The sequence below is a fragment of the Marmota flaviventris genome, chromosome X (genome assembly GCF_047511675.1).
Source record: "Marmota flaviventris isolate mMarFla1 chromosome X, mMarFla1.hap1, whole genome shotgun sequence".
In the NCBI taxonomy this organism is placed as follows: domain Eukaryota; kingdom Metazoa; phylum Chordata; class Mammalia; order Rodentia; family Sciuridae; genus Marmota; species Marmota flaviventris.
In genome coordinates this window covers 28,982,045-28,993,875 of record NC_092518.1, presented here as the reverse complement: position 1 = coordinate 28,993,875, position 11,831 = coordinate 28,982,045, and the positions used below count along the sequence as shown (strand labels likewise).

Here is an 11,831-nt window from a genome sequence, read left to right as displayed (position 1 = left end):
CATTGCCGGGAACAGGTCGGGCGGGGGTGATAGGTCAGTTCTAAAGCAGGATACACATTCAAACTGATTGGTTTAGGCCCTGAGATGCCTATATGCCAAGCTGCACAGGGTCCTAGGTTATTAAACAACTAGATGGTCAGGGGGAATATTTACTGGGCAGTCCTGGGAATTGTCCTAACAGCTACAGGAATTTCAGGTTTTGGGTGTAGCATAGGAACTTAACAATACTTGGTCCTTTACATTTTAACTCAGGCTTTGCAGCTTAGAAACTTTACGATACCCGGTCTTTTACACTTTAACTTCAATTTCTTTTACTCTTACAAAACCATATGTTGAATGTCAGTTCTAGTAATCTTGGCCAGAGCAAGATCTAGAGAACAATGACTTGCTAAATCCTGTTTCTTGTATATGAGGGTGGAAGAATTATTTTTTGAGAAAATAAGGGGTATTAAATGACCAGAGTGAGCTGATGAGGAAATGTAGAACTTTCTCTAAAGAATAGAGTGAATATGCACTTTTTGCAGCACAGCCTAGCAAATGAAAAGACATTGATGGACCACAGTAAATTATTCCTTCCTGTATAATATCCCAGATTTAATTCTCAAAAAGACCCAGTAAACACATGGTAGTGTCTGTGCAACATCTCTTCCATCCACCTTTGGCCTCACCTACAATTATGGTGGACAGTACCCTGTACACTCCCAGCTGCCATTTCAAAAGCAAAATGGCCTCTCTGCTTTTCTGCCACAGGCCTTCTTTCTGCCTGCTGGCAGGTTCAATCAGAGGTTTTAATGCTCTCAAGGAAAAACTTCAACAAATGGGCTTGGGTGTCTGTAGTCAAATATTCCAGCCTCTGTGCTTTGGGAGCAGCCAATTCTACAGTGCATTCTATATAATTACTCACGGGTTCACAAGGAGATGGAGCATATTTGTCCTTGGGAAAACTAGCTCCCTGCTAGATTTCCCCTTTCCCAGTGTGATATTCTGGCTTCCTCTTTTGTCTTTCCATGGTTAACCTGTCAAATAAACCTCCTATTCCTGAAAACTCATCTCGTGTGTTCCACTGACAGGGAGATTCAAACCAAGATGCACATTAAATTTCATCCATATAACTCTATTGTTTACAGAACTGTTTTATATTCATAATTGCCCTGTGAGGGAAGTGGAAAGGTGGGGGTTGGAGAACAGGCTACAGAATTGTCAACTTCATTTTACTGATGAGGAAAAAGCTTTAGGTAATCTGAATGATTCTCCCCAAATCACACAGCTAATAAATGGCAAAGTCTTCTTTGATGTGCTAAATAGGACCTTGGCCACACAAAAAAGAATGAATTGTTTCCCAAATGAGTTCTGTGTGCTTTAATTTCATGTATAACCCCAATTTAATGTTTCAGCTCTTGCTAGCTTAAAACATCTTAGCTAAGCCTCATTAATGTGGATTCCATTATTTTTGCTTTGTGATAACTTGAAAAATGTAGGAAAGAAGTTTATTTTCTCTGTAAAAATATTATCCAGGAGTATACATTTTTAATAGGACCAAATAATTTCCTAAATCCCCACCTTGAGTTTTCCACAGCTATCAGCCTTTAATGTTTTATGATAACCAATAAAAACCAAAAAAACATTAGGCACACTGAATCCTAGGATGTTTTATTGCTCTTGTAATGCCCTCTAGCATCAAGGAATCAAACTGTGCCCCTAATCTCTAGTTATATTCAGAGAAGGAAATATTCTTAGTTTTTCCAATTTAAAATTGTTCTTTAATATATACTTTTACAAACTAACTATATGCCATCTAAATGTTTTACAAATAGTAATTCATTTAAATCTTATAATGACCCCTTGAGATGGATGCCATTATTATTCTTATTTTGCAGATCAGAAAACTGAGGCACTGGGAGACTAAGTGGTTTAACTGGTGTCACATAACTGGTAAATGCCTAAGTCTAGAATCAAATTCAGAAAACACCTCTGAAATCAAAACTCAGTGACCTTTACTACTAATAGCTCCTTGAAAACCTTCAAATCCAAACTCATCCAATTAGCATAACAACTCATATACCACAATAAACAGTCAATGGTAATGAGATAGAAACTTAGAATAAATAGAGAAATACTGAATCTTAAAGGAAACTCCCACAAGCCATTGAGATGCAGAAAGTACAGTTGTAAATCTTGGCCCATGCTCTTATAAAATGAAGGAAATATGCAAGTGCAGGGAAAACTGGCAGGAAATTGTGCAGCTCTACCCTGGTTCCCCGTCCAGTCTGGCCCCTGATACAGCCCTTCTAAAATATTGGGCTTCTTACTCTAGAGGGCTTCTTACTCGAGAGACAGCCCTTTGATATCTACTTTTCTAAATAAGCCTCCCTCTATGCTTTTGTCTGGCTTGTGCTGAAATTCTTTTCTATCACCTATGCCAAGAATCTCCCTTGTCATGAGTTGAGTTCCCCCTTCCCTCTAGGAACTCCTAGGACTGGACTCTTCTCTGGAGACATCTCTTTTCCCATGACAGTAAGGAAGGCTGAAGAGGAGAGTTGCAAAATATGTTCTTTGGGGGTGCCATTCCCTCCTAATTCTATGTAAATGATTCTTTATCAAGGTTTTAGAGAACCCCAGATATACTTTTTATGATTCATTAACGTGTCACAGCATTAAAATAATGTTGTGAATGATTGTTTCTTTTTTATGGTGTTTGCATATTTTGTTTCTTTTTTAAAATCAATTTTATTGTATATATTTAAGGCTTACAACATATGTTATGAGATACAAATATACTGTAAAATGGTTACTATAGTGAAACAAATTAACGTATCTATCATCTTACATAGTTACCCAGTTATTTTCCCCCGTGGCAAGAGCAGCTAAAAAATATGAAATGTTTTGCAAATTTGTATGTCATCCTTGTTGATGGGCCATGCTAATATCTGTATCTTTCCAATTTTAGTACATCTGCTGCCAAAGTTTTTATAATGAGGAAACATTGTGACTAAGAAAGGTTTTTGTAACAACAAAGAAAATTAATAAGAACTAGAAGACTGGAGTACTTGTTCTTCTAAAAGATGAATCACAACAAAGGGGAAAGCCAGCAGATTACAGAATCATTTGCCCATCCAAACCATGTGCAAATATTAGCCCAACTCAGTTTATTAAATTCTGTACCACTATTAATATTTGTTACAGGAAGTCAAGAGAGAAGAATTTTATAGTTGTTTCTTGCACTAAGTCAGGATAATTGTCAAACTGTGGAAAGGAGTTATTTTTCCAGGCTAACTTTCCTTACCCCAAAATGCTTTTGTGAATCTTATAATACCTTGGTGTTCTTTTTTGCACAAAGTTGTTACATTTTCAAAAATAAATTACCCAACTATTTTATTTTTGCTTCAACAGTTTTTCTATATTTTTAAGAAAGAAATTTGCTTTACTTCTAAAATATTCTTGTTCTCTGGTTGTTTTTCTAAGTCTGAATGACATTTCTCTGCATTGAAGTTAGATTAATTTGATTGTACTATATTAAGGCAAATAGAACACCATTTGCCTTCTTAGAGCATAACTTAATAAAGGATTTCTTACAGTCCTGAAAAAGATTAACATATTGAATAGAACACCTAGTTTTCAAGGGAGTTATATTATTTAGTTATTGAGATTTACTTAGAAAATACTACTTAGAAATTTTACTTAGAAAATACTAAAATCCCCAAGATGAAACAGAAATCTTAATGTGCAGTAGGACACATTATATTGATTTGACTTCAATTTTCTTCCATAATCCTGTGTTTTGTGATTGCCTAATTTTCTTATTCAACCCCAGAGATGCAAAATCCCTAGGGTACTATTTGCTGACCCAAAAGAAAGAATTTGGAAGACTCAGCAGAGAGAGTTTGGACATTTTATTATACTTTCCTCAACCATGGCTGGCCAGGACAAAATGGAGGGCTACACCACTCCTACAAGCAAGGGAAATCTATACAGGATAGATAGCATGACAACTTTACATATGGGTCTCTTCAGATATTTTATGAGTATGTAACTTCGCAACCAAGATCATTCTGCTTTGATCTTGGAGACAAGGAAAGTGGCCATTTTCCCTCCTCCTTACCTCCATATTCTTGGAATCTTTCTTAGTTCACATTCAGGAACCAACAAGCCTAATAATCCTCTCATCAAAATTTCCCCAGGCCAAAGTACTGTTGGAGTACTGTGACCTTGTTTATTTAAAGGGTTGCTACTCTCCATACAGAATTACCATTGTTATTTTGTTACTATAGTAGTTTGAAATAAAATTTGGAAATTAGCAAAAGCACGAATGACTTTTGGTTCTAAATTTAGAATGCAATACTTGCTGTCAAATGGTCAGAGAAGTACCAGTCTAGGGAGCCCTCCTCTTGGCAGGCAGGAAGCTGTGCCACTGAAGATTTGTTTCACATTACAAGTAAGGGTGGGTTTACTTTTAAAATCAGGTTTTGTGGTGAAGCTGCAGTGTGGGTTGAGGCAGCTGCTAGTAATGCAAATGATGCAGGGAGTGCTTACTCGAGTAAAAGGAGAGAGAGAGGTCAGAGAAAGCAAAGTGGCATAAGGTCAAGGACATTGAGCAAATAAGATAATGTTAGGGTTCACATTTCCTATACTTCTTGAAACATACTTTTAAGAAAAGAATTTATTTTTTAGTGGTGATTTTGCCTTAAGGAGGTTTTGCAAAAGTTCATTGAAACAACTGACTTTTTGAAGAGGTGGATTTCCCACCCTAATAAGTCACCATAATTCAAAAACAGCCTCACCTCCGTACTAAGAGAGGCTCACCAATCAGTTTTCCTTTGCCCTTTCTTTGTGTGATGTGTATAAATATCCCAATCAAATAAAACCAATTAATGCATACCTTAGGTACCTCTTTCCATACTACAGTAATGGAAGAACATTTGTGATTCTAATCTCTCCACTAAGTCACTGAACTCCACATCCCTTCTTTCTATGGAATGGGATTATAATTTACCCCTAGATTGTATTTAAACTCATGGAAATTTATTAAATGACGTTTCATTTTCCTATCAAAAAACAGTGAATTTATCAACAAAATAAATGAACATCTAGATGAAAACAATGTGAACAGAATGAATGAGTGTTAAGTAAATTGTTAGAGGAAGGAGGCATCCCAGTAAAATCAAGAGCAGTCAGGGCATACATTGATACAATACAAAAATGTAGCCCATGGCTTTTTAAGGAGGAGTTGTTAAATATATCACAATGGAACCATCATGGTGAAGATTCAAAAAGAATAGAAAAGAAAAGCCCAGGGACTCTGCCAGTTGGCACATTGCCATTGTGGGTGTTCATATCTTGTTTGCTTAGTCCAAAGGCCTCTCAAGCTAGTCAGACAGAGAAAGAAAGTGTAGAGCAGAAAAAGCCATCAGGGGGAAAGTTACAAAAGGAGACTGCTACTAACACCTTTCTATCACCAGAGGGTGTAAGTGTCCAACCAACAGCGCCACCTCTACAGGAGACTGCTACTAACACCTTTCTATCACCAGAGGGCATAAGTGTCCAATCAACAGCACCACCTCCATATGCTGGGAGGCTCCCAACCCCCGCAGTTGATAGTTGGGATCCTGAGACAGGATCTCAAATATTAACATGCCCTGTATTTGAGGCAGGAGGGCAGTGAATTCACCATGCTTTAAAGTTCAAAACAGTGAAGCAGCTAAAAGTGGCTGTAACAACCTATGGTCCTCAAGCACCCTTCACTGTAAGCATGGTCGAATCCATTAACAACTTGAACATGACGCCAGCAGATTGGGCTAATATGTGTAAAGCTGTGCTAAATGGAGGACAATACCTGTTATGGAAGGTTGCCAATGAGGAATTTTGCAAGGAGATGGCTAGGCAAAATGCAGCAGCTGGTTATCCTCAGAGAAATCTAGATATGTTGTTAGGAAAGGGACCTTATGTGGATCAGCAGCAACAAATTGCATATGATCCTGGCGTATACGCAAATTGCTGCAGAGGCGGTTAGGGCATGGAAGACTTTACAAGGACATGGAGGTTTACAAGGTCAATTATCTAAGGTAATACAAGGAGCTAATGAATCTTATGCTGAATTTGTAGATAGGCTTATTCAAACAGCTACCAGAGTTTTTGGGAATACAGAACAAGCAATGCCATTAATAAAACAATTGGCTTATGACCAAGCGAATCGTTGGTGCAGAGAAATCATTAGACCATGGAAACATGAAGATTTAAACACGTATATTAAATTATGTAGAGACATTAATGAACAAGAGCAAGTCGTGGCAGCTGCAGTAAAACAGGCTTTAGATGCCAGAGACATTAATGAACAAGGGCAAATTGTGGCAGCTGCAGTAAAACAGGCTTTAGATGCCAGGCCAAGAACATGCTACAATTGTGAACAAACAGGACATTTTAAAAGGAATTGCTCCATAGGAGGAGGGTTTAACAAAACTAGGTATCAAAGGAGTAGAATACCGGGTATTTTCCCACGATGCCGTAGAGGGAGACATTGGGCTAATGAATGCCGCAGTCTAGCTGGGCACAATTCAGGAGCCACTTGTCAAAAGAAACGAACTTTATTTTTAGGACCACACACGCCAAACAAAACAGCTCCTCAGGAAAAACCCTCAGAGCCCAACTGCCACCACCGGCTTCCAATTTAAAAAGTTTAGAGTAAAAAAGTTTATTTTAAGCTTATCTTTGGGGAATATATACCCCTTCCCAATACTTGCTAGACACTGACTAGTGTTAAATCCAACATAGGGTTATCATAATGTTATCAGTTGTGAACAAAAAAAAAATAAAGTTCAACTTCTTCAATTTATATCTAATGAAGGAGATCATAGCGTTTAACTAATTGTGTTTTATTTCCAATCCAGTATTTCTGGTCCAATAAACATCTTCTCTCATTGATCATGTCATCCTGTTTCTCTTCAGACTTAATTTACTTGATGAGAGGGAATATATAGTTAAAAGCAGATACATAAATAAAATAGATACATAAATAAAATATTTACAATCATGATGTTAAAAATCAAACTACTGATGTGGCGTTGTATTGAACTTACTGAGAAAACACTGACTGATTAGTTTAAATTCTGGATCTCAAGAATTTCAGAAATGTCTCTCATAATTTGATATTAATACAGCTCTCTTCTGGGCAACATTTGTGCTTCTATTATATTTTTCACTGTAGAAGTTATTTGTGTGTGTGTGTGTATGTATGTATGTATATATATATATATATATTCAGAGCAAGTGCGGAGACATTTTATAAACCAACCACTATTTGTTTGTTCTGAGAGGTAGCAAAAAGTCAACATATTATGAAACAAATTAAAGATAGAAAAAGTTCTGTAAAAAGAAAGAAAATGGGTTCAGTACTCATCTGCATACAGTGACACTGCTATTCAAAAGACATCCAACTGTGATAAGAGTCACATGGTCATAAAGTAAGAATCAGGCCTGATGTCATTCAATGTCTGAATCAAGCCACTAGCTTCTTTTGTACTTGATTTTATGTAGATCAAGCACATTGTTCTGAACATTTTCTAAATTTCAGAATGTGCAGTTCTTACACTGCAGGTCCACCTGCTCTGAGAGTCATAGACCAAAGTGCAAACCAAGAGATTCAATGTTTATATGGGATAGACTTGGCTTCAATATTTTATATTCATAGAGATAACTAAGAGGAGGGTGGGAAATTGTCAGAAAATTTATTTCATTACCTGATTCTAAAGGGTGAATCTTATGATAAATAAGCATTAATTTATATGTTTCTATAAATAATCCATAATTAAAAGTTTGGTTCTATAAACCAAATTATGGGCTTGAAAAGAAAAAGGTAAAGTAAAGCAGGCAGCCCATCAACAAATGCCACTCTTTGGGGAGCCTCTTAGGGGCCCCAAAATCCTTTATAAAGTGGAAATGGAGTTCATATATTTTCATCTACCAAAATAAATTAATGTACTGGTGACATGATGACATATTTATCATTTTTTATTGTTTTGTTCATTCAACCGATATGGAAGTATGTATTGCCCATGTCCTAAGGGTGGAATACTGTGCTGGACAGAATGCCAAAAGAAAAAAGAGCATACCAGGTGGCCTGATACCCTACCTTAGGTGAGTTATGATTTAGTGGGAGAACAAAATAATTAAGGAAATAAACACAAAATATCTACAGTTACAAATTATGACAAATGTTTTGAAATAATATAAAACAATATAATTATCTTGATATAATCATTCCATATTGTATACAACCAGAGATATTTTAAAAAGTGCTCTATATGTGTAGTATGAATTGTAATGCGTTCTGCTGTCATATATAACAAATTAAAATAAAAATATTCCATATTTATTTAAAAATTATAACACTACTGCATAGCCTGTAAATATGTAAAACTAGAATTTGTCAGTGTGTAATTAAAAAATAATTTTAAAAAGTCTCAACTGGAAAGCAGATCAGGGAGAACATAGTTATGATTTGGGGGCTCAGGAAAGACCTTTTTGGGAGAGTGAAATTTAGGCTGAGATCTGAAAAGTAAGAAGAGGTTTTCTGGAGAATAGTGAGAGGGATGAAACATTCCAGAAAGAAAAAAACAGCAATCTGATAATAAGAGCATTTCAAAGGTATTATCTACATATTTTGCATTGTAGGTCGTAAAGAATTGGTTTAAATAATGGAAGTCAGTGGTTTTTCCAAGAATTTTGAAACTTTGTTTGTGTTACTAATCCTTCTTACTAATTTTCTAAACTATTTAATCAATCTTTCAATATTCAGAGGATTTTTATTATACTATTTTGATTCCATTGTTTTTTGAATCTTCTCTTCTAATCATATTATTGCCATTTGATTAATAAAATATTGTCCTAAGCTACAATTCAAAAGTTTTACAGATTTTGTAGAGTTAAGTGTATACTCTTAAAAATTGATTTATAGTAAGGATCCATCTTGTAGGATCATAATTCCACTAGGTAACTTGGATAAAAGAAAATAGTCATTCTAGGCTGAAACGGAGCTAAAGCTTTGTGGAGCATCCTCGTTTTTTTTTCAAAAAGTTTTCTCTTAGATGAAATTTCTTTAGAATTATTCTTTTAGTTTCAGGATATGAAAGTCCAGTTTGATGTAGGGTGGAATAGGTAGCACTTTGGCCTTGCACAGCACTTTGTTAACCAGTTTTCTTCAAGTGGCATTTTCTTTTGTTGCTAGATGGCAGATTTGTAGCAAAGTGGCATCCAGAAATCATTATAATTGCAGCAGTATTTCATACAATTGTTGAAGAGAATTCTCTGTTCAAGGATTTCAAAACACTTTTTTAATGGTAAATTACTTTCATAATATCCTTTTTTTTCTAACTGTAAAAAACCAAAGCACAGAGAGTACAGTAGACCAAGGGCTGCTGCTGATTTTCTTAGTCAACACATTTATGGGCTATCTACTAAATGCTTAACACTTAACTGAGTACAATGAAGAGTTTTAAGAGGAATAATAGGCAATGTTTCTGAAGTCAGTTATTTGATTTAATGAGGGAGAAAAAAGAACCAAAGAAAAATATGCATATGCAAAAAAAAAAACATTTATAAAGCAATTATAGTTGTTCCCATTAAGTGCTTTAGTCTTTAAACTGGCAAAAAGGCCAGAGAGAGAAGTTTCATTGTATAATTAGGATCATTGACCTTGGGAAAGTTTTTAATGAGTGAGGCAGATGATTTGGCACTGCAAAGTAGAGATGACATTCTGTGAAGACTAAGTGGCATATTTAGACATAGAGGCCAAAGAGAACACAATTTAGATGAGGGTTTACCTGCACTTTTGCCAAATTCAAAAAAGACCTGGATGGTCCAATATCAAGTAAAGTAAGATGCTATTTGGTAAAGGGAAGGGTTCTGGCAATACACACAACTTGACTACTTTTATGGGAAAGAAGAGCAAAATGGCAACAAGGTAAAGTTCTAACTATACAATAGGTCAAAAATTGTATCATGAAAAAAGGGAAAATATAGAAGAAGATACACAGAAAGTCATTAGTGACACATTGCACAACAGTGGGCATGGAGAATTAATTCTTTAGAGAACATTCTTAGACTCATAGTCATACAAGACACCTTGAAGAACATTCAGTTCACTCCAACATCTCACTAAATTGTGTGAAAATGAAATACAGATTTATGTACCTTTGCATTAATTTGGAGTTATTTCTAAGAAACATGGATAGAAATAAAATCATAAAATGCTAATATATAGTTTCCCTGATTATATTTTAATAGAGCCATGTAGTTTCCAGGCATCTTATTGAGCATAATTCTCTCAGCCTCTGTCCAATAAACCAAATTTCTCTCTCTCTCTCTCTCTCTCTCTCTCTCTCATCTTGTAACATACTCAGTAGATATTAATAGCATCAGTCTCAAACAAAAATTCTTAAATTTCAACAAAAACAGAAGCTCCCATGATGAACTGGTTTTAAAATTAGCATTATAGTATATTCTCTTATTTACAAACTATTCACACATTTATTAATAATCAATTCTCATAACATATCATGATATATAATATTTTATTCCATTCGCACAAACATCAATTATCATTTAATATTAGTTGACATCTTCATAAAGAAGTCAAAGTCACATTTTCACAAAAATATACACATTATAAAGTAATAAAATAGAACATATACTCTAGAAAAAAGAAAATCTGATTGTAGTGTAGTAGATCATCTATAAAGATGGCCCACAATAAATCATACCTTCTTGTATCCAATGTCAATTTGAGTCCTTCTGCCTGAATCAAAGACTGAATTAGTAACCTTCCTTCTGCCAATAAAATACAGTGGAAGTAATTGTTCTAAGTTGTGAATCTAGGTCAGAAAAGTCTTATGACTTTCCCATGACTCTCTTGGAGTAATTGTTCTAGGTGAAACCAATAGTCATCTAGAAGTTTTACTATACAGTAACCAGTAGGAAGCCCTATGGAGAGGTTGCAGGTGTGGATTGAGTGTTGAGAGGGGTGGTGGGATGCCCAAAGTAGTGTTATCTCATATAAGTTGCCAGAAAACTCAGCTATCTTTGAAATTTAGCCCAATTAATCTTTCAATTAATTCTGACTCAGCCACATTCTGACTACAACTGCATGAGGAACCCTTGGGAACAAGTGCCTGGGAGAACCCAATTGTTTTAGTCAGCTTTTTCACTGCTGTAACCACAGGACCTGAAAACAACAGTTTTAAGGGGGAAAGTTTATTTTTAGGCTCACAGTTTGAGAGGTCTTAGTCCAAAGACAACTGACTCCATTCCTCAGGGCTTCAGGTGAGGCTGAAAATCATGGCAGAAGAGTGTGGTAGAGGGAAGTATCTTGGATATCATACCAGAAAGCAGAGAGAGAGTCTAGGCTTAGCTCCCCAAATATATACCTCAAAGGCATGCCCCCTAGGGACCTACCTCCTCTAGCTACACCCTATCAGCCTGCACTTATTCCTCAGTTAATCTCTATCTAGGGATTAATTCACTGATTAAGTTAAAGGCTCATGTAACCCAATCATTTCTTGCTGCAGTCTGGCTGCAGCAAACTAACCAGGGGGTGGGGGTGGGGTGGGGGGGGCGAGTGACGAGCAACTTGCGAAGGTTGATACAGCAGGAGTGGGAGCCACTTTATTATGGGACAGAGAAATATATATACATAACTGAATACACAGCTTAACTTAATTAACATAAACTAGATACAGCAGTCAACCAATAAGGAATCCTCATCATCTTAATTATACACAGCTTAACTTAATTGACATAATCTAGACACAACAGTCAGTCATTAAGGAATCTCTATCATCTTA

General features: G+C 35.8%; 1 pseudogene; it reads right to left on the bottom strand.

The window, feature by feature from the left end:
• Window positions 1-2,867: 2,867 nt before the first annotated feature.
• On the bottom strand, window positions 2,868-2,967 carry LOC114086204 (U6 spliceosomal RNA; annotated as a pseudogene).
• Between the last annotated feature and the right edge of the window lie 8,864 nt (window positions 2,968-11,831).